A 26,069-nucleotide genomic window follows, 5' to 3' on the forward strand; every position below is an offset into this window, starting at 1 on the left:
GTTGTGCTGGGTCTTTGTTGTGGCACGTGGGCTCCTTAGTTGTGGCATGTGAACTCTTAGTTGCAGCATGCACGTGGAATCTGGTTCCCTGACCAGGGATCGAACCCAGGCCCCCTGCATTGGGAAGCACGGACTCTTAACCACTGAGCCACCAGGGAAGAATTAGACTCCTATTTAATTCCTACCTTCTCTGAAAAGGCATTGGCAGACTGCGTAGGAAAGAATGAAAGAAAAAAATCCCTACTATTTACAAAATATCCTATGTGCCTGGAATTATGCTGGGCACACGTGCACCTTACACTCATCCTCATTAGGGAAAGGGCATTATATCAGTGTTCAGTGTAACCTACCCAAGGCCACACAGCCAACAAAGGGAAGAGGGGATTGAAGCCCATGGCTAAAGAGGGATGAATCTAAGAAATGTAGCTACTTGAAGTTAGCCAGAGTCCCTAGTGCCCTGCACAGTGTCTTATTCTCAGGAAAATCTTGAGAAATATTTATCAAAGGATAGTTAGTTGGTTTAATGAATTACCAGGGCCCTGAGAAAACTTGCAAATAGTTTTGCTCAAGTGCTATTGGAAGTCTTCAACATCTTCTAGAGGGTGGGAGAAACCCAGGGAGAGAAAGACATTTGAACTTTCAAAAGGAATAATTACAAACCATCAGCATTAGGCGATCACTAAGATGACCTATGTAAAATGCCTGCACATGGTAGCACTCAATAAGTGATAACTGATGCGTAAGGTAATTATTAAATCAGTACATCGCCGCTGCTTCTCCTTACCCCAGGACACAAGACATAGGGTTCCATGACCTGACACTTTCAATTTGGGGTTCATATTGGAAAGCACCATAGCTTTTCTCTGTCCATAATGTCTTATTATATAAGATAATGTCTTTCCCAGTTGGCAGTCCCAGCGTCTTGCCCCTCAGTTTAGCAGCTCTTTGTGGTGTCTGCACAAGGAAACTTGTGTATTGCCCCAGAACCTATATTTTAAAGACCATCCCAAGTACCCACTCAGTGGCCAGTCATTTTTGTGTGATACCATAGAGAAACTTTATGTTGATTATGATGATAATTAACTTAGAACTCTTCTATCAGACAGTGAACATATTTGTATCCTTAATAACTGAGGATTTATATTCTCATAAACAAGATGGAAAATGTGGGCTAGATGGTGGTTCATTTGGCTTGAATGTACTGCTTTTATAATCATCACTTAAGATAGTTATAAAACGGACACAGACACAAATGCTAATTTGTGTCTGTTGGGAAGATAGTGCCTATCTAACCCGTGATTTAGAGCAGTACGTAGACAGGGCTTGCTGATCCCATTTATGGATAATTTAAAGCCAGGAGGGGTAGCAAATGTTGGGTGTGCCAGGCTCAAAGTTCTGTAAGCTTCACAGGCTAGAAGAGGGACTGAGTGTGGGAAGATAAAGTGGAGCACCAGGATAAATAGAGGATAAAACGTGAGCTCCAAATACCAATGGTGCACTAAGGCAGCCCAGCTGGGAGGTAGGGAGTAGGGCTTGTAAGAAAGTCTGGTGAGCTTGAGTTCAGTGCATGCTCAACTAACAGAGGGTCATTAGCATGAGGCTGCTAAGAACTAACCAGAAACCCTCCACATTTGCATGGTGGGGTATGGTCGGCCTCCTGTTCCATATTAGTCAGGCCACACCCGGACACTGTGCGGAGTTCAGAAAACGTGTTATTTAAGGAAGGAATGGTTCAAAGAATGAGAATGCTTAGCTCGAAAAAGAAAAGGTTTAGGCGGTGTAATAGTTTTAGAGCATTGTTTTATGGAAAAAAGAACAGACATTTGTTTTCCTCTTGGGAGGAGATGAGTCCAATGTAAGTAAAAAGCTTTTTATAACTCATATTTGGCTGTCTGCAGGTGGGCTGCCTTGGAAGAAGAGCTGATCGCTATTACAGGTGTGAAAGCAGATGCTGGCAGGCTGGCCATCTTTTGGGTGCTCTTGAATAGGGAATTCATTCATCAGGTGGTGGGTCGACCACGTGACTGTTCACTAAGGTCATTTCAAACTGTGATGGGCTGCTACACCTCAGAGAGCACTCAGACGCCACACATCATGTACAAGGGAACCCAAATAAGCACGCACCTGATGCGAGGGGCTGGAGTGGAAGGCTTGGGCTCTGGGCAAAGAGCTAATGGAAACCTTCCTATAGTTGACTTTCTCGGCAATTAATGAAAAATTTGAATTCTAAAGTAGCCACAGGTAGCATTTCCTATTTAAAAAATGGCGGCATAACTACAGGGCACTGGAATTTGAATCTACATCTGTCACTCTATTTCTGTATTGTAGGTAAGTTCATTTGTAGCCTTTTTTAGACTCCGCATATAAGCGATAACATATGACATTTGCCTTTCTCTGTCTAACTTCACTCAGCTGACTGATTCCTTTTTTTTTCCTTTTGTGGGAAGGGACCTTTCCATTGAACCTTTTAGTTTATAATATGGGAGAGGTAGGCAGGACCTAGCCAGTCGCCTTCTCGTGGACTTTTTCTGACTTGGCTTTTCAGTCAGACCAGGCATTTTTTTGCTTTATTTGGGTGGAGTGTGATTCTGGTATAGGCACCTCATTCATGACTCATTCATTCAGGGCATGCAGAAGTCCTTGCTAAGGACCCAGTCTAGACCTAGCAGTGTGGTAGGTGCCCGGGCTTCAGAGAGGACTGGAATGCTTCCTGCACTGTGGAAGGTCACACCCTCTTAGAGAGACAGACGTAGAAACTGAGAGGGTGTTGGGATGGGGTCTTCACAGGGTGCTGTGGGAGCACAGAGGAGGGGCTCCTATCTCAGACTGGGGGTCAGGGAGTCTTTGGCTCCTATACTAAATTACCTCATAGTCAGCACACTCTTAAGAACCAATCAGACCCATTGGTTCCTCCCACATGTTCAGTCAAAGGATGCCTGTGGCCCCTCCCTGAATGGCCCAATGTAGACCTTTCACAGTTGTCCCATGTGAGGACTGTCTTCTCTAGCCTCCCCAGGTCTCACCAGTGAAGTGTGTGCTCTTGTGACCTGGGTTCCTTGGAAGCATGAGTTAGTCGCCTGATGGTCTCATCCCATACTGGGCGGGGGTATGAGCTGCCACGGTGCCTTCTATGGTGATCCTTATTCATCTTGCTTCCTTTGCTACTATAACTCCATTGCTGGGGATGGGGAGGGGGCGTTGAGCTCATGGGCAGAAGCGGGTTCCACTGAGTCACAGAGCTTGGCCTCTGCTCACCTTCCCACAATAGAAGCCAGCATGGACTTCCATTCCCCAGCCACCTCGCCTCCCTTCTGAGATGACAGAGGGTCACTGCCTATAATCTTTTGGGATATCAGTGGATCCCACCGTTTGAGAGGCCTTCTGGGTAGCACTCTACCATCTCCCTCATCTCCAGCTGACCTCCCATACGGCCAAATGGAGTTTGAGGACAGGAATCCAGTTCCTCAAACCAAGCCTTCAGATTCTGCTGTGCACCTGAGAACAGTTTCAGTATTCAACCATAAATATCTTTTAAAATTTAAAAACATAGTGCGTGACCATGATCTAAAATATCCACAACAAATATCTGAGGCCTACTTGTCTGGGAATACAAAAACAAATTAGACATGGTCTTTGCCCTCAAGGCATTCACAGCCCACTATCCTATCCAGGTCAGATGGTTCCCATTGCTGGTCATCACTTACGAGGTGAACCCTTTACTAACCCCCTCCAACACCACCCATCTCCTCAAATCCTTCCGGGGATGGTAGAATTTGAGGAGATGGACTCGTGTGACAGAGGATGGCTGTGTTCCCCCCATGCCCACTCCCCATGATGCCTGGAGCTACCTATGCGCCGGGACTCTGACTTGAGTGTCCCTGTCCCCACAGCACCAGCCTGGGTTGGGGCTTTCTTTGCAGGCATTTGATAAACACTTGCATGAGGAGTTGTATCAAGTTGTATCAAGTAACGAGTTCATAAAGGAATCCATTCCAAGGTCAAACTCCCTGCGGGGTCCCTGTGTCACTGCTTGGCTGGCCCTCGGGCAGAGCACATCCTTTGTCAGTTCACTTTCATGAACAGCCAGTCTAATTCAATTATTAAGTTGCCATAAATAACCCAACGGACTTGAGATTTAAAGAAAAAAATTGTCTTACAGGGCCTGTTTTATGCTGGGGGGAGGGTTATGAGGTCACTGGGACTTCTGTCATTCCAAACAAAAAAGTCATTTCCTGTTTTGTTCTCTCAAGTATGTCACATGGAGCGAAGAGATGCTGGAATAGCAAAGGGAATGCCAGAGAAACTGGAAGTAAAGCTCAACAGGGCTGCAGACTTGCAGAAGTCATCCTGTGAGATCATGGAGTAGGGTTTTTGTCTGCTTTTCAGTTAGGCAACTCAACAGGTTTTGTTTTTTTTTAAATTATTTAAAAAATGTTTTAGAAGATCAAGGGTCCGTGTTAAATAACTGTGCCTTAAAGGCCTCATTTGTAGGCAGGGGTAGCAGTGTGGTAGAAAGGGCTAGACTTGGGGAGTGAGATCTGAATCTTGGTTCTGTCCTTTTCAAGCTGTGTGGCCTTTGGAAACTCACTCAATTGCTCTGAGTTTCAGCCTTCTCATCTGTAAAAATAACCCACAGAGTTTTTCAGAAGACTTAAAATAGAGAGTGCCTAGGACATCATAGGGGCTCAGGAAGTGAAACTTACAATAATGGTGATGCATATGGGTAGACATAGCGATGCTTCCTCATCAAAGATGGTCTCTGTGACCTGAATCACTCTGCATGCTCCTTATCGTCCATATGTTCCCATGTGTTAAGATGGGATTATCTTCTTCTCCTAAATATCAACTCTAATACTAGAAGCTTGGTATAGCTTCCTCTCAGGCAGCTTATGGGTACCCAGTGGCATGTCAGTTCTACTCAGCACATTTTTAAAAAGGGAGACATTGGGAAAGAGAGAGTAATAGCAATAGTGCCCACAGTTCTGACAGCCACTCAGTCAGCTTAATTTGAGGCTTGCACAAGTGCAGGTAGGGAGACATGAACCAGGGTTCCCTCAGTCTCTGTAGAGTGAGCATCTTGTGTTGGATATGATCCCAGTGTTGAAATAGTTGTCTTCTTCATGCACATGTTACTGAACTCAAGATAATTATTTCTTCTGGTCCCCAGAAAAAGAAATCATAATCTCCTCCAGGGCTGGAGAATAACCCAGCGTGTTGGATTCACTGAGTGAACTTTTATATGAGTGTTCCGGGGTTGTATAAACAGACTATGTATTCTGTATTTTATGGGTGATTCAAGATAGGAGGACTTTTTGTCTGTTTCTTTCCTTTACTGCACATGAATGTCCTTACAAAATAAGGGCTTATTTTAATTGACTTCTAATTCAGATTTATTAATTCAAATTTATTTTTTCATTTTATCTATAAATATTTCAATATGTATTTTTAAAAGGGACTTTTTAAAAATAAAAGCAACTTAACTATAATAGACTATTATCACATTTAAATAATGAACAAGTCCTTTGTATCATCAGATATGGAGTCAATATTTAAATTTCCCCAACTGTCATATGTATGTGGATGTGTGTGTGTACACAGATATGTATGCATATTTATGTGTGTATATATGTACATATATATAATTTTAAAAACAATGTGTTTATTCAAATCAGGATCCAAATAAAGTCACTACATTGCAGTAGGTTCATACGACTTTTAAAGTTCTTAAAATGCTTTTAATCAATAGTTTCCCAAGAGAGGGGCATTCTCGAGCCTAAGCACTGATTTTGTAACCAACCATTGGGTGACGTGTGGCTCCACCGTCTCTATACGCAGAGATGGATGTGAGGCCCACAGATGTGACCTCTGCTCAGGTGCCTATTTACTTCCATTGCTCAACTGTCCCTTTCAGAAACACCCACTTCCTGATCTTTTATTCATTCTTAAATGAAAAGATGAGCTTTTGCGATTCTTCTTTAATATCTGAAAACCAATCTGAAGGATGAGTTCAGCTGCCGAAATCTCAACTTCAGATCTTCACCCAAGAAGCTTTTTGTATTTGCTTTTCCTGGGCCATGCAGGTAGAACACCATGTTTTTGATGAACTGAAAGTTTGCAGTTTAGCTTAACTAGAAGTAATATGCATCTCACCTTGGAATTGGGAAGAAGCATGCTGTGACGTAGAGAAGGCTGCCTGACCTCCCACACGATGGTGGAGCTTTGTGCTTTTCATGCTTGCTGGCCTCGGGAGGAGGTAGATAGAGTGTAGACGGTAAGGAGGTATTTCTGGGTAAAAATAGTAACAGGATGTTTTGAAACAGGGCTCCTGTTCTCACAAGCCTCTCTCTGCAAATAGCTGAGGTTTCTGCAGTTGCCACCGGTGGAACTTAAGTTCCTAAGAGCTCATTGCACACCTCCTTGAGTGGACCGTAGGGTGAGCTGGGCGAACCTGAAGTAGCCAAGTCAGGAGGGCAATGGTGTTTCCATCTGTAGAAAGGACCTCTCAGCCAGGGACCTCTCACGATCAGACTCATATTGTTAGATGGCCCATTGTACATCCTATGCTGATGTTCACCTTGGATTAAATGCCCTAGCATTCCATGCTCACTCATATCTTTATGCCCTTTTGTTTTGCAAATGCCTCCAAGAGTCCTTCCTGTTGGCCATTTCATACCTCTTCCCCACCTCCACCCTTCTCTGCTTCTCTGCCGAAGTAGCCCATTTCCAAACCATTGTTAAATTTGCTTCTGGAGGTAGCTGAGAGATTCTAGGGAAGTAAGGGGAACCATCATCTTCAAATGCATATGCCAGAGTTAAGGGAGTCCTTTGAGTAGGTGGAGAGCCTCTCTTCCGGGACATGGGGTCATTAAGGACATTTTCCTTTTAGAAGTTATGTGAAGAGTCCGTTATAATACATAGAGAGAGCTCAGCTAGCCAGGGCTGGGTCATCAGGTACCCAGTACAGTAAGTCCCCTGCATACGAACGAGTTCTGTTCCGAGAGCATGTTCGTAAGTCCAGTTTGTTCCTAAGTCCAACAAAGTTAGCCTAGGTACCCAAGTAACACAATCAGCTATATAGTACTGTACTGTGATAGGTTTATAATAGTTTTAACACAAATAATACATAAAAAGCAAACAAACACAAAAAACAAAGAAACATTTTTAATCTTACAGTACAGTACCTTGAAAAGTACAGTAGTACAGTACAACAGCCGGTGCTTCTTAGCAGTAACAGCTACATCTCTGCTGCTTTTACACTTGCTTCCAGACATCCTGGACTTCAAATAAAGATACTGTACTACTGTACTGTATACAGTACTATACAGTAAAGTACACAAAAGCACAACCACTTGTAGAGGATGCACGCACGTGACAATGTATGCCAGACACGTGAACTAACGTACGTGACTGGACATGCAAACGCACGTTCGCATCACTGAAAGTTCGCGTCTTGTAGGTTTGTATGTAGGGGCCTTACTGGAAATGTATTTGCCCTCCCCTGTGCTAAAGCAGAAGATCCTGTGGAGAAGGCCCAGTTTTATCTTTTTTCCAGGAAGACTACCATATCCTAATGCAGGAGAAACTGAATTGGGAGGGCCACGGGCTTCTCCTGTGGGCAACCAAGTTGGTTCTAAGTTTGTTTTTCTTGTTTTATTCATAAACATTACAACAGCAGTAAAGACACACTTTGAAAATCCTGACATCCTGACACATTGCTCTTCATTTTACAGTGTTCCCTTGCAATCATTGTCCTTTTGTGGAAAAAAATAAATTTTTAATATAATTTTAATGTGGACAAAGTTTATTTTATTTCTCCTGTTATCATAAACATTTTTCCATCTTTATAAGGCATGTAGTATGTTAATGGCTTCAGAGAATATGACTAAATTCTATATCACAGTTTGCTTATTCCTGTGGCTAGATATTTGGGTTGTTTCAAAATTTCTTGACATTGTATTTGATGCTACTGCCTGCAGCCTCATGCTTATTTTCTTTTATATCTTTTATAATTAGATTGTGAAATTATAAATTTATAGTTGTCACTATATCTTATTTATAAATATAGATATAATTACAAATTTAAAACTATTTCTTAATAAGAAATTATCCAGCCTTTGAATTCTAAGCCAGAAGGCTTACAAACATTTTAAAATGTATTGGTTCTTCTGGCATATTTCTTCTGTTTTCTTGAGGTGTTGCTTCTGTTCCTCCTGCCCCCGCCCCCAGTTTTATTTGAAATGTAACTGACATACAGCATTGTGTAAGTTTAAGATGTACAGCATAAACTTCTGTTTTCTCAGCAACAAGTGACGTGTGAGCTCACCAGTTTTGCCACAAAACCACCAGCACTGGGTATGAAAATTTACCTAAAGTTTTGCTAAATTTCGCAAAGGTCAAAATGTGTCAAGTGTTTGTGTGTTCTTCCCCACATGCTTCTTAGAACACCACTGATGTAACTGACCAGAGGAATAGGTGAGGCTACCATCCGTGCAGGGTGCTTCCTTGGAGGAAGTTTGGTTAAACAGTTTTTTTTTGCAGACTGATGGTGAGGGCCAACCCCAGATACCCACAGCCTTTTTTTTTTTTTTTTTTTAATTTATTTATTTATGACTGTGTTGGGTCTTTGTTTCTGTGCGAGGGCTTTCTCTAGTTGTGGCAAGCGGGGGCCACTCTTCATCGCGGCGCGCGGGCCTCTCACTATTGCGGCCTCTCTTGTTGCGGAGCACAGGCTCCAGACGTGCAGGCTCAGTAATTGTGGCTCACGGGCCCAGTTGCTCCGCGGCATGTGGGATCTTCCCAGACCAGGGCTCAAACTCGTGTCCCCTGCATTGGCAGGCAGATTCTCAACCACTGCGCCACCAGGGAAGCCTCCCCCCACAGCCTTTAAGTCCGGACACGGCACTTCCCCAAAGCTCAGCCTCAACCTCTCACAGCTGCACAAAAGCACAAAGCTCCAGTCCGAACCGCATAGAGCCTGTGGGAAAGGGATGACCTTCCTCTTTTCTTCCACACCCCGGATTGCACATGGATCTATCACAGTCTTTGGAGTCAGGAAGATGTGTGACACTGGGCACATTATTTAATCTCCCTTTCATCTAAAGGCGACAACAGTGGTAGTTCCCTATAAATTTTCTGGAAGGATTAAATGTGTCAGTACTTGAAAAGTACTAAGAACGGGGTCTGACATAATTAGTACTCAATAAAATGTTGTAAATGTGGGTTTGAATCTCAGTTTCAACACATCCTAGATGCCTTCTTCAGGCAAATTACTTAATCTTTCTGGCCTTGAGCTTCCTCATCTGTAAAATGGGATTATAACACCAGCCTCACAGAGATATCAGGGGACTTTAGTGAGATAATGTATAGAGAGCATTTAGCAGAGTCCTGCACAAAAAGGCCCTCCATGAATGTAATGTTAAGAAAAACATTGCTTTTTAGTTTTATTTTCTGTCCTTACATTGGTCTAAGCAGCAGTTCTATCGTAATTAGCTCAGATTTTGACATATGTGTGGTTACAGTGTATTTTTATTGTCCACGTTGTAGGTTTGGGACCATCCTGAAACAAATGGGAGGCAAACATTTTCATGTCCCTGAAGCTTTTAACAGGTTTTAATGAAATCTTGTTTTTAAGGTTAGCGAGAGCATAATTTCACAGAGAGGGATGACATTTCATATGCTTATTAATTTTGTGGCTTTCCCCTACAGTTGGCATCAAAGGAAACTGTCAGGTTTATGGAAGATATCAAGTGTTTTTTATGCTCAGCAACACAAATCAAGTCTGTCTGAATGATAAGGTAAAAACCCAGCCTTAGGGAAATGCAAAAAATGACCAACGAGGTACTTGAACACAGCACATCCCATTCGCCTTCCTTTTGTCTGTCCCAACTCCTCCTCCTCTTCGTGTCTGAGTTGAGATCAAACGTGGGAGGTGATCCCTGGGCTCCTCGAACCATCCAGACTGCGTGGCTGGCTTCTCCGTGTGGCACATGCTCTGCGGCTGTCATTGCTTCTTCCCTGTCTCTCTCCCTCCGGAGGCAGAGACCTCCGCAGTCACCCCTGCATTCTCATTGCCTAGTGCCGGGCCTGACCAGCATAGCACTCCATAAGTATATGTTGGCTAAGTGGAGAAACTGCAAAAATCTGCCTGTGAAGTTAGAAGGTGTGTGTAGAGTAATGACAGGTGCATCTGCAAAGTGAGGCAAGTGGGCTGAGGAAAAGGAACGCAGTAATATTTACGTTTGGAAAATGCAAAGGACTTTTCCCTTGCCTACACTTTCCTGTACCCTGTGAGGCATCAGTGTTCCCTCATCCCAGCTGTTTCTCGCTCCTAAGCAGCTTCTCTCTTTCAACATCTCGCCTACTCCCATCTGTTCCATCCACCCTTGCCAAGGATTTGGAGTGAGGCTGGTTCTGTGGTGTGTTCATGTCCAATTTATATCTTTCCGGTTTTTTGGGGAAAATCTGGACTCCAGGCACACCAGCAGAAAGGAGGAACGTTTCCTTCTTTAATCCTCATGCCCTGTGGGTTTGAGAAGGGCCAGGGCCTCCCTGGCTTTCCTTGGATGGTAGTATCTGGTGGCGTGGGGTGCTAGGCAGGTAGAGGAATAATCTTGGTATGAAACGAGCCTTTGCTATTCAAATGTTGTCTTCAGGGCCTTCTGCTTTGTCACTGCTCGTCTGGGAAGTCAAATCTAACCTAGTAACAGTATTCTTTACTGAGCACCTACTATATGGTGGACAATATACTGAGAGCTTCACAAATACTGGCTCAGGTACTCATATTTGTAAGACCAACATGAGTCCCCTACAACTTCTGAGAAGCCTGGACAGACCCTGAAGCCAGCAGCAAGACACAGACTCAGTGGTAGACGGAGAATTTGTCAGGAAGCCAAGAAATCTGAGTTCCGCTTTGGCTCTGTCACAAACCAATACTCTGTAGCAGTGGGCCTCAGTTTTTCCAGCTATGAAAATAGGATGGGGAGGGTTTGATCAGATGTGTTTAAATTTCCTTCTGTTTCATGCCATCAGTGTGTCGACTCCAATCCAACCTGCTCTCTTCTTTGCCTGAGTGAATTTTGGATTGTGGGTTGGAATTATATATAGTCTGAGTGAGTCTATCTCCTAGTGATACTCTGATCTCCCAGTGACAAAAACCTCGTTCTCGTAAATGCTTCCTAACCCTGGGCCTACCATATTGGTGAGATACGAAGCTTTTCCCCTTGTGTGAGGTCCCGAAACAACTTGGCTGCATGTATTTATCCTGGGACAGTTGTTTCCAGGCCTGGATCTTAAATCTTTCTCACACTGAAAACTGAAATTAGTTGTCAGGGCCACTTTTAAATAACTTGGCCTTTAAATGTGTTGAAGTTCTTATTATTCTCCCTTTTATTATTAATGCTTTTGTGTCTGGTCTAAGAAATCTTTGCCTACCTCAAGATCATGAAGATATTCTCCTATATTTTCTTTTCTTTTCTTTCTTTCTTTCTTTCTTTCTTTCTTTCTTTCTTTCTTTCTTTCTTTCTTTCTTTCTTTCTTTCTTTCTTTCTTTCTTTCTTTATGGCTGTGTTGGGTCTTCGTTTCTGTGCGAGGGCTTTCTCTACTTGTGGCAAGCGGGGGCCACTCTTCATCACGGTGTGCGGGCCTCTCACTATCGCGGACTCCCTTGTCGCGGAGCACAGGCTCCAGACGCACAGGCTCAGTAGTTGTGGCTCACGGGCCCAGTCGCTCCGCGGCATGTGGGATCCTCCCAGACCAGGGCTCGAACCCGTGTCCCCTGCATTGGCAGGCAGATTCTCATCCACTGCGCCACCAGGGAAGCCCCTTCTCCTATATTTTCTTCTAGAAAGTTTATAGTTTGAATTTTCACATATAGGTCTAGGATCCACTTCAAATTAATAGGGTGAAGGACAGTTCAAGATTCATTTTTTCCCCTATATAGATGTCCAGACACTCCAGAACAATTTATTAAGAAGACCTTTCTTTCCTCCATTGAATTTCACTGATACCACGTTAAAAAAATTAAGTTACTATAAAAAATTAAGTTACTGGTTTTTCCAGATTCTGGTCTTTTTCATTGATCTATTTGTCCTTACATCGTTGTCTGGATTACTGTGGTTTTATAACAGGTCTGGTAATTTAAGTCTTTTAACTTTGTTCTTCTCTTCTCAGATTGCCTTTGCTCTTCTAGGTCCTTTGAGTTTTCTTATAAATTTTATAGTTAGCTTGTTAATTTCTACAAAGTGCCTGTTGGGATTTTGATTGAAAATGCACTGAAGCTATAGGTCAATGTAATAGGGTTCTCCAGAGAAACAGAACTAATAGGATATGTGCGCATTAATCTTATTAACACCCTTACAGACATACCTGGAATAATGTTTGACCAAATAAATATCTGGGCACCTGTGGCCCAGTTAACACATAAAATTAACCATCACAATCTATTTGGGGGAAAATGAGCATTTTAACAAAACTGAACCTTCCAATTCATAAACATGGTATATGTTCCCATTTCTTTAGGTCATCCTTAATTTCTATCAGTAAAGTTTGTAGTTTTCAGTAAGAAGTCTTGTCCATCTTTAATTTAATTTGCTTCTTGGCATTCAATGTTTTGTTATTATAAATTGTATGTAAGATATATTTTCCAATTTTTTGTGTACTCGTACTTTTAAATAATACAGAATTTTTGCAAGAAACATAATTCCCAATTTGTCAGACAGCAGTGATGTTTAGGAGCTATCATTCTGGATGTAACCATAAATCATCACTAAAATATCCTATTCATCTCTATGCTACTTTACCATTTCCAAAGCATTTCCTTCCTTTGGGCCTCACAAGGGCTCTCAGAAAGAGACAGGGGAGCTATTATTATTCCTATTTTCATATAAGAAAATTTGGCCTCAGGGATATTATCTAAAGGTCCTGTGACTGGCAAGTGACAGTGCCAGCCCCAGAACTCAGAACTTTCCTAAGAGAGAGGTCCTGCTCCTGATACTGAAGTCATTCTATATAAAGGTGACCTTTTATTGAGAACACACTGCAAATGCATCTGGCTTTATGGAGAATCTTCTGCCTATGGCCTCTGTGGACAGCGTAGAAGGCAGGGAAGAATTCAGCAGAGGGAGAAAAGCGGACCAAGGTAACTATAAGCCACTAGATCACGGAGGGAGGACAGGGTCACCGTCAGCCCATAGAGCACTTTTTTGTCTATTGGGAAAGATGCCCTTCTACCAGTGCAGCTAGAATGTGAGGGCTGTATGCAGTGCACACCTTGCACAGTCATGTGTGGCATCCCAGAGAGAAAACAGCAAACACAGAAGCCTTAATTAGTCAGGAATTAATTAACGTTGAGGAACCTGATTTAGGGGGTATTTTGTTTTTTTTCTTTTGAGAAGTTCAGCAGAAGTTGATTCACTAAAAGGGAATTCGCTAAAAGGGAAGAGACTCTCTTCCTTTAATTTTCCTTTTACAACCTTTCCAGTTTCCTTCCTTTCTCCCTCCTCCTCTTTCCTCTGTAGTAAGTGCCAGGCCCTGTGAGTGCAGAGATAAATGAGGGGGCATTTCCCCCTGGGAACTTAAAGTCTTACAAACTTTCTGGACTGTCACCAACAATCAGGAACATAGTTTATGTTATTATAGTTATTTAAAAAAAACCTTTATTTTTTAAAAAACATTTATTTATTTATTTATTTTATTTATTTTTGGCTGCATCGGGTCTTAGTTGCAGCACGTGGGATCTTCGTTGAGGCACGCGGGATCTTTCGTTGCGGCACGTGGGCTCTTCATTGCGGCGCGCGGGCTCTTCGTTGTGGCGTGCAGGTTTCTCTCTAGTTGTGGCGTGCAGGCTCCAGGGCACGTGGGCTCTGTAGTTTGCGGCACACGGGCTCTCGAGTTGAGGCACGCGAGCTCAGTAGCTGTGGTGTGCGGGCTTAGTTGCCTGACAGCATGTGGGATCTTAGTTCCCTGACCAGGGACCAAACCCACGTCCCCTGCATTGGAAGGCGGATTCTTTACCACTGGACCACCAGGGAAGTCCCAAAAGTCTTTATCTTTTAGAAATATATACTGAAATATTTACAAATGAATGCCATGTTATTTGGGATTTGTTTAAAAATAATCTAGGGGGTAGGAATGGGTAGAAATATAAACAAAATAAGATTGGCCATAGTTGATGATTATTGAATCTGGGTCATGGGTCCATGGGAGTTCATTATCTGTCATCCATCCATATCCGTCTTTCTAATGATCTATTTCAGACAAAAGTTTCATGAAGCACTGTTATTAACATGCAATGAATTCAGATACTTTCAAATCTAGTTTACTCTATTTTTAAAAAGCTGGTAGTGATGTTTTAAATTGGTTTTGAGACTCATTAATGTAAAATAATATGTATTTTGAAAAACACTGCTATAGTGTGGGAGAGAAGGACTGTAAAATAAGTGATTACCATCCACCCCGAAGTGGTACTAGGGTGTTTATAGAGAGCTATGGGACACAAAGGAGAGGGAGGGACTGACCAAACAGGGTTCTGGAGGGTCCAGGAGAGCCTCAGAGACATCCTTGAGCAGTTTGCATGGAAGAGGAGGCATTTATGTGTTGACAAGATGGTAAGGAGAGATATTTGAGCTCAAGGATGAGGGCATTGGTGCAAGTGGGAATTGTTGAGGTGGGCTGGGTGAGTCTTAGTTAGGTCAGTGCAGCTAGAATGTGTGGGCTGTGGAGGAGTGGCCGGAGATGAGGTTACAGATAGCAGCAGAAAGCACTAAAGGTCTACGGGACAGCTTAAGGAATTTGGAATTTATTCTGTGTGTTTCAGGAAGACATTGGATGGTAAACTGAGAAATGACCCTATACCATTTGCCTTTTACGAAGATTGCTATCAGCTATGTGGAGGTAGACCAGCCTATCTTATACAGTCATGATTTACAATAGAAAACACAGACCCAAAGGAGACCCGGTCCTGGAAGCCAAATCTCCCAACGCATCTCATGCAGTTATCTTCCCACTCTGCCACATGCTTCTCAGAAGATCCACACAGATACACAAATTGGGCTCTTACAAGTATTTACTAAAGCAAAAATTATAGTCACTTTCAGGACATAGTAAGAGTTGGGACTAGAGCAAGCTCTGTCTGCTCTTTCCTCTTCCCTCTGCAGGGTTCTCTCATCTGCAGAGTAAAGTTATGGTAACTGTGAGAGATTGATAATAATCACTTACACTTACAACATGGAATTTCTCTAGGTGCTTTACAACTATTAACTCAATGTTCACAACAATTCTATGTGGTAATTATTATTATTTCCATATCATAGATGAGGAAACTGAAGTACATAGAAGTAAGTGATGTGCTTATGGTCCCACATCCAGCAATTAGCAAAGCTGGAATTTAGGTGAAGTCCACTCTCTTAACCACCATGATGCTTCTTGGCTAGGTTTGATTTCATTCCTTGAAGCCAGATGTTTGAACAAAGATAATCATGAAAAGATTTGGCTGTCAGCTTGATTCTCAATATTGCTAACTCTGAATCTTCCCTAATTCAGAGGAAGGAGAAAGTTTTTCTAGCTGGGAGAAGAAGGATGGCTTCTTGGAAAGAAGTGGTATTTTAATGGAGCTTTGAGAGATGGGTGAAATTTTGAGAAGTAAAAATTGCTGAGAACAAAGGACACAGTACCAGCCAAGGTGAAATAATCCAACTACCACCTCTGTCTACCACTGTTTATAACGAAAAACTGGACTGAATGCAAAAGTCAACTACATGAGAACTTGAAAAGTAATAGGCAGATAAGATACTGGAGTCAAAACTTGAACAGTGACCCATGATGGCCCTTGTCACGTGGAACTGCACAATTGTTTGGGAGGCTAAAACTCTGAGATAACCCCATCTTTCCAGTCAGAGGAACTAGGAAAATGAGCTGCTGGAAGCCAGAGAGTGTGAGGAAATTCCTGAGAGGAAAGAGCTGGAAAAGGGGACCCACTAATTCTGTGTATGGATTGGCACAAGTCCTGGGTGTACTACAAGGTGCGCATGTGTGGAACAGATCCCAGGAAGCACAGCAAAGGTTTTGAGAACCTATCTGTGTTATTAACCACTAGCCAAGTCCCAGATAAATCCTTGAGTTGCCTATGTGACCGGCATACCCAACTGGCTTAGCAAAGCCTTTGAAAGCTGAACTGACATCAGAGCTACCAGTCACAAAACGTAAGACAGAATTTTCTATCTGAACCTAAGTGGGCTACATGCCTGCTAAAACAAATAAACAAAAATATCAACATTTCAGAAGAATTTAACAGAATTCAGAGCCTCATTACATAATATCTAGAAGTCCAGGATGCAATTCAAATTTACTAAATCTAAAAAGTACCAGGAAAATCTGAACAATACTCAAAGGGAAAGACTATCACCAGGTGCTACCCCTGAGATGTCTCAGATGGTAGAACTCTCAGAGACTTAATGTAGCTCTTAGAACCATTCTCCACTCTTGAAAGACATGAAAAGATAGAGGTTTTCAGCAGAAAAATGGAAACGATACAAAATAACCAGATGGAACATTTAGAATTGAGGAGACAACATCTGAAGTAATGAATTCACTGGGTGGGCTCAGTGGCAGAATAGAAAAAAGTCAGTGAACTTGAAGAGGGAACAAAAGAAATTATACAATATTTTAAATATATTTGTAAATATATTTTTTATTGGAAAGAATGGATAGAATCTCAGGATCTGTGGACCAAGATCAAAACGTTGAAAATTCATGTTATTGAGGTCCCATCCTAGAGGGTGAAAAGAAAGACTTTCATGCAGAAAAAGTATTTGAAGACAGGATGGCTGAAAGTGTCCCATATTTGGTAAAAGACATAAATTTACAAAGTATAGAATCTCTGTGTGAATCCCACACAGAATAAACCCAATGACAACTACTCAGCCGCATCATAATCAAACTGCTGAAAACCAAAAATAAAAAAATACTGAGAGCAGCCAGGGACAGATGATACATTATATAAAAAGGAAACCTATTCAAATACTGTGGAACATCTTTAAAGTGGTAGAAAAACAGAACTGTCAACCCACAATTTTATGTGTAGAAAAAATATCCTCTGTGAGTGAAGGGAAAATAAAGATATTCTCAGATGAAGGAAATCCAGGAAGCTCATTTCCAGCAGACCTGGTGTTAAACGCTGAAGGAAGTTTTCCTGGCTGAAGGGAAATGATACTGGAGGGAAACGTTGAACGTGAGGAATGAAAGAAGAGCAAGAGAAATAATAAATATCCAACACAGTAGGTACCCCATTAGTGAAAATACACTCAAAAATACAAAAGTGAGCAAAAATAATCTAATCCCATGCCACAGGGGTAACTATAGATTACTGGCAATATTTTGAATATATTTCCTTCAAGTCATTTTTCTTTGTGAATGAGTATTTCTTTCTTTTTTTCTCTCCTTCTCCTCTTTTCCTCTAAGGTCATATAGTTTTATAATATTTTTTATCAATTCACATATATTATGAACACTTTCCTATTTTGTTGAGAAATCTTATTAAAAACTTTTTTTTTTGGTTTGATAATGGTATTTTGGTTATATTTTTAAAAGGAGTGCATTTTAGAGATCCATAGTGACATAATGGATGCGGTGATATGATGTCTGAGATTTGTTTAAAATACCCAAGATGAAGCACTGGGATCTTGTGTCAAAGAAACAAAATTGGTCATAAATCAGTCATTGTTGATGCTGGGTAATGAGTACATGATGGTTCATTATACTACTGTCTATAGTTTTCTATACGTACATTTTAAATTAAAAAGCTTTTAAGAAGCCTTCACAAATGTGGTTTTTAATTGTTTAATCACATCCTGTCCTGTGGACCTTCCATAAAAATTGACTATCCTGCTATTGTTGTGAATTGAGGTTGTTACAGGTTATGAGTGGGCTGAGACTGAACTACAGTCTTTGACAGGTTCTCTGATTATTTCCCTTTTGAAGATGTAATTGCTAAGTTAAAAGAGAAAGGACATTTTTAATGCTTTGATACATTTTGCAAATTGCCCTTCATTTTTGTTCAAGAGATATATGGGAGTGCTGTTTTCAGTTCTAGATTATATGTATTTTTAGCTTCTATTAATTTGATAGAGGGGGAAGGTAGCATCTTGGTTTTTTCTTTTAACATCTTTATTGGAGTATAATTGCTTTACAATGGTGTGTTAGTTTCTGCTCTATAACAAAGTGAATCAGCTATACATAAACATATATCCCCATATCTCCTCCTTCTTGCGTCTCCCTTCCAACCTCCCTTTCCCGCCCCTCTAGGTGGACACAAAACACCGAGCTGATCTCCCTGTGCTATGTGGCTGCTTCCCATTAGCTATCTATTTTACATTTGGTAGTGTATATATGTCCATGCCACTCTCTCACTTCGTCCCAACTTACCCTTCCCCCTCCCCGTGTCCTCAAGTCCATTCTCTTTGTCTGCGTCTTTATTCCTGTCCTGCCCCTAGGTTCTTCAGAACAATTTTTTTTTTAGATGCCATATATATATGTGTTAGCATATGGTATTTGTTTTTCTCTTTCTGACTTGCTTCACTCTGTATGACAGACTCTAGGTCCATCTACCTCACTACAAATAAATCAATTTCATTTCTTTTTATGGTTGAGTAATCTTCCATTGTATATATGTGCCACATCTTCTTTATCTATTCACCTGTCGATGGACACTTAGGTCGCTTCCATGTCCTGGCTCTTGTAAACAGAGCTGCAGTGAACATTGTGGTACATGACTCTTTTTGAATTATGGTTTTCTCAGGGTATATGCCCAGTAGTGGGATTGCTGGGTCGTATGGCAGTTCTATTTTTAGTTTTTTAAGGAACCTCCATACTGTTCTCCATAGTGGCTGTATCAATCTACATTCCCACCAACTGTGCAAGAGGGTTCCCTTTTCTCCACACCCTCTCCAACATTTATTGTTTGTCGATTTTTTGATGATGGCCATTCTGACTGGTGTGAGGTGATACCTCACTGTACTTTTGATTTGCATTTCTGTAATGATTAGTGATGGTGAGCATCCTTTCATGTGTTTGTTGGCAATCTGTATATCTACTTTGGAGACATGTCTATTTAGATCTTCTGCCCATCTTTTGATTGGGTTGTTTGTTTTTCTGATATTGAGCTGCATGAGCTGCCTATATATTTTGGAGATTAATCCTGTGTCAGTTGCTTCGTTTGCAAATATTTTCTCCCATTCTGAGGGTTGTCTTTTCATCTTGTTTATGGTTTCCTTTGTTGTGCAAAAGCTTTTAAGTTTCATTAGGTCCCATTTGTTTATTTTTGTTTTTATTTCCATTTCTCTAGGAGGTGGGTCAAAAAGGATCTTGCTGTGAGGTCTGTCATAGAGTGTTCTGCCTATGTTTTCCTCTAAGAGTTTGATAGTGTCTGGCCTTACATTTAGGTTTTTAATCATTTTGAGTTTATTTTTGTGTATGGTGTTAGGGAGTGTTCTAATTTCATTCTTTTCCATGTAGCTGTCCAGTTTTCCCAGCACCACTTATTGAAGAGGCTGTCTTTTCTCCATTGTATATTCTTGCCTCCTTTATCAAAGATAAGGTGGCCATATATGTGTGGGTTTATCTTTGGGCTTTCTATCCTGTTCCATTGATCTATATTTCTGTTTTTGTGCCAGTACCATACTGTCTTGATTACTGTAGCTTTGTAGTATAGTCTGAAGTCAGGGAGCCTGATTCCTCCAGCTCCGTTTTTCTTTCTCAAGATTGCTTTGGCTATTTGGGGTCTTTTGTGTTTCCATACAAATTGTGAAATTTTTTGCTCTAGTTCTGTGAAAACTGCCATTGGTAGTTTGATAAGGATTGCATTGAATCTGTAGATTGATTTGGGTAGTATAGTCATTTTCACAATGTTGATTCTTTCAATCTAAGAACATGGTACATCTCTCCATCTCTTTGTATCGTCTTTAATTTCTCTCATCAGTGTCTTATAGTTTTCTGCATACAGGTCTTTTGTCTCCTTAGGTAGGTTTATTCCTAGGTATTTTATTCTTTTTGTTGCAATGGTAAATGAGAGTGTTTCCTTAATTTCTCATTCAGATTTTTCATCATTAGTGTATAGGCATGCAAGAGATTTCTGTGCATTAATTTTGTATCCTGCTACTTTACCAAATTCATTGATGAGCTCTAGATGCTTTCTGGTAGCATCTTTAGGATTCTCTATGTATAGTATCATGTCATCTGCAAAGAGTGACAGTTTTACTTCTTTTCCGATTTGGATTCCTTTTATTTCTCTCTGATTGCTGTGGCAAAAACTTCCAAAACTATGTTGAATAACAGTGGTGAGAGTGGGCAACCTTGTCATGTTCCTGATCTTAGAGAAAATGCTTTCAGTTTTTCACCATTGAGAACGATATTGGCTGTGGGTTTGTCATTTATGGTCTTTATTATGTTGAGGTAAGTTCCCTCTATGCCTACTTTCTGGAGCGTTTTTATCATAAATGGGTGTTGAATTTTTTCAAAAGCTTTTTCTGCATCTATTGAGATTAGCATATGGTTTTTATCCTTCAGTTTGTTAATACGGTGTATCACATTGATTGATTTGTGTAGATTGAAGAGTCCTTGCATTCCTGGGATAAACCCCACTTGATCATGGCGTATGATCCTTTTAATGTGCAGTTGGATTCTGTTTGCTAGTATTTTGTCAAGGATTTTTGCATCTATGTTCATCAGTGATGTTGGCCTGTAGTTTTCTTTTTTTGTGCCACCTTTGTCTGGTTTTGGTATCGGGGTAATGGTGGCCTCGTAGAATGAGTTTGGGAGTGTTCCTCCCTCTGCCGTATGTTGGAAGAGTTTGAGAAGGATAGGTGTTAGCTCTTCTGTAAATGTTTGATAGAATTCGCCTATGAAGCCATTTGGTCCTGGGCTTTTGTTTGTTGGAAGATTTTTAACCACAGTGTCAATTTCAGTGACTGGTCTGTTTATATTTTCTATTTCTTCCTGGTTCAGTCTCGGGAGGTTGTGCTTTTCTAAGAATTTGTCCATTTCTTCCAGGTTGTCGATTTTATTGGCATATAGTTGCTTGTAGTAATCTCTCATGATCCTTTGTATTTCTGCAGTGTCAGTTGTTACTTCTCCTTTTTCATTTCTAATTCTATGGATTTGAGTCATCTCCCTTTTTTTCTTGATGAGTCTGGCTAGTGGTTTATCAATTTTGTTTATCTTCTTAAAGAACCAGCTTTTAGTTTTATTGATATTAGGTATTGTTTCCTTCATTTCTTTTTCATTTATTTCTGATCTGATCTTTATGATTTCTTTCCTTCTGCTAACTTTGGGGTTTTTTTCGTTCTTCTTTCTCTAATTGCTTTAGGCATAAGGTTAGGTTTTTTATTTGAGATGTTTCTTGTTTCTTGAGGTAGGATTGTATTGCTATAAACATCCCTCTTAGAACTGCTTTTTGCTGCATCCCATAGGTTTTGGGTCATCGTGTTTTCATTGTCATTTGTTTCTAGGTATTTTTTGATTTCCTCTTTGATTTTTTCTGTGATCTCCTGGTTATTTAGTAGTGTACTGTTTAGCCTCCATGTGTTTGTATTTTTTACAGATTTTTTCCTGTAATTGATATCTAGTCTCATTGCATTGTGGTCAGAAAAGGTACTTGATATGATTTCAATTTTCTTAAATTTACCAAGGCTTGATTTGTGACCCAAGATATGATCTATCCTGGAGAATGTTCCATGAGCACTTGAGAAGAATGTGTATTCTGTTGTTTTTGAATGGAATGTCCTATAAATATCAATTAAGTCCATCTTGTTTAATGTATCATTTAAAGCTTGTGTTTCCTTATTTATTTTCATTTTGGATTATCTGTCCATTGGTGAAGGTGGGTTGTTAAAGTCCCTTACTATTATTGTGTTACTGTCTATTTCCCCTTTTATGGCTGTTAGCATTTGCCTTATGTATTGAGATGCTCCTATGTTGGGTGCATAAATATTTACGATTGTTATATCTTCTTCCTGGATTGATCCCTTGATCATTATGTAGTGTTCTTCTTTGTCTCTTGTAATAGTCTTTATTTTAAAGTCTATTTTGTCTGATATGCAAATTGCTACTCCAGCTTTCTTTTGATTTCCATTTGCATGGAATATCTTTTTCCATCCCCTCACTTTCAGTCTGTATGTGTCCCTAGGTCTGAAGTGGGTCTCTTGTAGACAGCATATATACAGGTCTTGTTTTGGTATCCATTCAGCCAGTCTATTTCTTTTGGATGGAGCATTTAATCCATTTACATGTAAGGTAATTATCGATATGTATGTTCCCATTTTCTTAATTGTTTTGGGTTTGTTTTTGTAGGTCTTTTCCTTCTCTTGTGTTTCCTGCCTAGAGGAGTTCCTTTAGCATTTGTTGTAAAGCTGGTTTGGTGGTTCTGAATTCTCTTAACTTTTGCTTGTCTGTAAAGGTTTTAATTTCTCCATCAAATCTGAATGAGATCCTTGCCGGGTAGAGTAATCTTGGTTGTAGGTTTTTCTCTTTCATCACTTTAAATATGTCCTGCCACTCCCTTCTGGCTTGCAGAGTTTCTGCTGAAAGATCAGCCATTAACCTTATGGGGATTCCCTTGTATGTTATTTGTTGCTTTTCCCTTGCTGCTTTTAATATTTTTTCTTTGTATTTAATTTTTGATAGTTTGATTAATATGTGTCTTGACGTGTTTCTCCTTCGATTTATCCTGTATGAGACTCTTTGTGTATCCTGGACTTGATTGACTATTTCCTTTCCCATATTAGGGAAGTTTTCAACTGTAATCTCTTCAAATATTTTCTCCGTCCCTTTCTTTTGCTCTTTTTCTTCTGGGACCCCTATAATTTGAATGTTGGTGTGTCTAATGTTGTCCCAGGGGTCTCTGAGCCTGTCCTCAATTCTTTGCATTCTTTTTTCTGTATTCTGCTCTGAGGTAGTTATTTCGACTATTTTATCTTCCAGGTCACTTATCCGTTCTTCTGCCTCAGTTATTCTGCTATTGATTCCTTCCAGAGAATTTTAAATTTCATTTATTGTGTTGTTCATCATTGTATGTTTGCTCTTTAGTTCTTCTCGGTCCTTGTTAAACGTTTCTTGTATTTTCTCCATTCTATTTCCAAGATTTTGCATCATCTTTACTATCATTACTCTACATTCTTTTTCAGGTAGACTGCCTATTTCCTCTTCTTTTGTTTGTTCTGGTGGGTTTTTCCCTTGCTCCTTCATCTGGTGTGTATTTCTCTGTCTTCTCATTTTGCTTAATTTATCGTGTTTGGGGTCTCCTTTTCACAGGCTGCAGGTTCGTAGTTCCCATTGCTTTTGGTGTCTACCCCCAGTGGCAATGAGTTTGGTTCATTGGGTTGTGTAGGCTTCCTGGTGGAGCAGACTGGGGCCTGTGTTCTGGTGGATGAGGCTGGTCTTGTCTTTCTGGTAGGCAGAACCGCATCTGGTGGTGTGTTTTGGGGTGTCTGTGAACTGAGTATGATTTTAGGCAGCGTTTCTGCTAATGGGTGGGGTTGTGTTCCGGTCTTGCTAGTTGTTTGGCATAGGGTGTCCAGCACTGTAGCTTGCTGGTTGTTGAGTGGAGCTGGGTCTTAGCATTGAGATGGAGATCTCTGAGAGAGCTTTCGCCATTTGATATTATGTGGGGCCGGAGGTCTTTGGTGGACCAATGTCCTGAATTCAGCTCTCCCACCTCAGAGGCTCAGGCCTGACACCCGGCTGGAGCACCAAGACCCTGTCAGCCACCCGGCTGGTATTCCTAAAGCTGGGCTGCCTGCAGCAGCCTGACCATTGGAATATTCAAATTGGAAATGTTGCCTTTGCACAGGGTGCTAGAGGAGATCTCCGTCGCTCCATACCAGAAATAAAAAAGGATGGACAGCTCTTTTTATCCATGATGCGAAGTTAAATTCTGTTCCTCCAGGGAAAATTTCAGGGCACTGCCCCTGCCACCACCAGTGATAGAGACGGTTTGGGAAACATTAGAACCACCTCTAAGTTGGGGTTTTTATGAATCTGAAGTGGCTCCTTCACTGTCTCTTTCCCTTTCTGCCAACTGAAGCAGAAGACTCTGAGGCTTTAGAACAGGGCAGTATTCCTCAACATTGTCGAGGCCATCAGAAATGAGGAAAGTATGAGAAATTGTCACAGACAAGAGGCGTCTATGGAGACATGAAGACTAAATGCAATGCTTGGTCACCCGCGGCTGCCCAGGTCTGCGTCCCTGGCAAGAATTGGCTCCCGGGCCCGAGCTTGTTATTTTATTTTAATGTGTATTTTTTTGATTTTCAGTGACATTGAATCCCCAGCCTGCCACTGAGTTGGTCCCCACCCTTTTAGGGAGAAAGCAGGGGAGAAGAGTAGAAGAAAAGGGATTTATGGCCCCCTCCCCATTCATCGCTTTGAAGATGAGAAGCAAATGCAGACACAGAGAGCTCTGGGTTCAAATCCTATCTCTGCAACTTCCTAGCTACTGACTTTGTGCAACCTTCACCTCTCTGAGCCTCAGATTTTTTCACTGAAGGATAGAGCATTCATACTGTCCTCCATGAGGGTGAGGTAATAGAGATTTATAAAGAAAGAGTCTGGTGTGCAGTCTGGTCAGTCTGAAGGTAGTAGCTTTTGTTGTCTGTGGGGAGCTGAAGCTCAGGATATACAAGCACCTCCTGGTGCACAGAGGCAGCGAGGAGCTCAGAGCTGGCTCTCCTGTCCAAGGACGGCCCCTGCAGGGACTGCTGCTCATGTTTAGGTCACCGCCTCTTCCCCTTCATTCTTCGCAACCTCCCTGTGGGGTGGTCTTCTAATCACCTCTGGGCAATGGAGGCAGCTATCCCAAGCCAGGAAATTAATCCTGGGGAATTGGGTGACCTTGGGGGAGTGAATTCTGACCGCTACTGTATTTATCTGGTTCTGCGGGAATCCACCTTTCAGAACTTGGCTCGGGATCAGGGTGGACTTCAGGTGGGTTTGTTTGGCAGTGTCTCCCCTTATTCTCTGGAGCAGAATTCAGAACAGGAGCATGCTCTTTCCAGGACAGCCCAGCCAAGCTGGGTCTCTGCCTCAATTCATTATCCTTCCCTGACCCCTCATCTAAACTGGACATGTTCTTTTTTTTTTTTTTAATTTATTTATTTTTGTCTGCATCGGGTCTTCTTTGCTGCGCACAGGCTTTCTCTAGTTGCGGCGAGTGGGGGCTATTCTTCGTTGCAGTGTGCAGGCTTCTCATTGCAGTGGCTTCTCTTGTTGCGGAGCACAGGCTCCAGACGCGCAGGCTCAGTAGTTGTGGCGCACGGGCTTAGTTGCTCCGCAGCATGTGTGATCTTCCCAGACCAGGGCTTGAACCCGTGTCCCCGGCATTGGCAGGCGGATTCTTAACCACTGCGCCACCAGGGAAATCCTGGACATGTTCTTGTTACACACCTATAGAAGGTTAAGGGCAGCTGATACGGAAGAGGCGGCTGTGGCTCCAAATAAGCTGTCCGCCCGCAGCACAAGAGAGAACCCACGGCACTCTTCTACTACTGCTTTGATCGGTGGTGGGGGGCGCTACTCTTCAGGTTATTTGAACGCCACATGAGTAGGCCATCTGGACCCAGGCTCACAGTGAGGCCAGAAAACCCTACCACACTTTCAGCTCAGAGCGTGGGTGCAGCTGACTGGGCTGAGAAGTATTTCTCCTGAAATCAAGGTTGGGTGCCTAGGCCCCGGTGCTATCAGCCTACCCTGGTTTTGCTCTGGAAATACCTCATTGATTTCCCGTTTTCTTACCTGGGCACATTCCACTTGCAAGAGACCTAAGGGTCGAGCTGGGAGGTGGAGTGAGTTTGGCTTATTTTCTAAGTTGAAGGAAAATTCAGAAAAAAAGTCAGCAGGCTTTCTTGTGAGAATATGGGTCTACTGACTTTTTCTGTGTCGGGCAGCAAGCCAGCCCTCTACTCTGTGGCTGTGAAAGCAGAACTTCTCCAGGCGTTGGTCTGCAGAAGGCTCTCAGGTGTATCCATGCTTGGAGAGAATTGAACAATTTTGTGTTTTCATTTTGATGATCATCGAGAAATGATTCT

At 41.7% G+C, this 26,069-nt stretch overlaps 1 protein-coding gene across 6 annotated transcripts in view; it reads left to right on the forward strand.

Moving 5' to 3' along the window:
• ST6GAL1 (ST6 beta-galactoside alpha-2,6-sialyltransferase 1) overlaps positions 1-26,069 on the forward strand; it is a 137,221-nt gene that overhangs the window by 50,762 nt on the left and 60,390 nt on the right. Inside the window, exon 1 of one of the 6 annotated variants that reach the window (XM_082461539.1) lies at positions 11,836-13,135. The exons of the other annotated variants lie outside the window; for them this stretch is intronic. The gene's annotated coding sequence lies outside the window, so the exon portion shown is untranslated. Of the gene's footprint in view, positions 1-11,835; positions 13,136-26,069 lie in introns of those variants that run through there. 6 annotated transcript variants of the gene reach the window in all.

This window comes from Balaenoptera physalus (assembly GCF_965194825.1).
Source record: "Balaenoptera physalus genome assembly, chromosome: 4".
In the NCBI taxonomy this organism is placed as follows: domain Eukaryota; kingdom Metazoa; phylum Chordata; class Mammalia; order Artiodactyla; family Balaenopteridae; genus Balaenoptera; species Balaenoptera physalus.